The sequence below is a fragment of the Hevea brasiliensis genome, chromosome 1 (assembly GCF_030052815.1).
Source record: "Hevea brasiliensis isolate MT/VB/25A 57/8 chromosome 1, ASM3005281v1, whole genome shotgun sequence".
Taxonomy (NCBI): Eukaryota; Viridiplantae; Streptophyta; class Magnoliopsida; order Malpighiales; family Euphorbiaceae; genus Hevea; species Hevea brasiliensis.
Genome location: NC_079493.1, coordinates 104065642 through 104066463, shown reverse-complemented (window position 1 = coordinate 104066463; position 822 = coordinate 104065642).

Here is an 822-nt window from a genome sequence, read left to right as displayed (position 1 = left end):
AAATAATTAAAGGAGAGTTAGCTACGCATGCAGTGGCAAAGGGGAAGTGAGAGAAACAAAGCTTTAATGACATAAACCAAATTTTATCAATCGTTGGCTTCCTTGGAGTTCAGGTCATGAATTATGGTTTCTAAGTAACAGTTGACATCAGTCATGCGGTAAGAGTTGCACAGATTAAAGAAAAAAAAATTCTAGTGGATATACATGTGCTAGCATATATATCAACAGATATAAAATGCGTACAATATAAGACAGGCTTATTGGAAAAAAAAATTCAAAATTTTAAGGCTTTTCATGATTGTAGTCAATTTTTTTTTTATATGTCTTAGAACCGAAACTTAACTAGTTGTTACAAATTGTAGTCAAAGGGATTAAATTGAATTTGAGAAAGTAGCGATAACATACAATATGATCTCTAAAGTTTTATTTGATTAACAAAATAATCTATTGGTTTAAACTTTATATTTATTTTTTTTTATTTATAATATAAAATATATTTTACATTCATTTTTAATTAAAATTTTATACTAAAAAATATTTCTATTGATTAAAATATATTTTAATATCATAAACAATTTAAAAATTATATAATAATAAAGTTCTTTTGTCTAAACTGTAAAATTTTTTTCCACTCATTAGTTTATTGTCAAATATATTAATCTTTCTAAGCTAACGAGCAATTAATAAAATTTTAGAAAGATTAATTGCTATTTTTATTTATAAAATTACAAATGTTTGTAATGATTAATTATAAAATCTATCATCAATCTATACTTTAATGGTTATTTTATTATAATGTGATTACTTTGCGTAATTGATAAG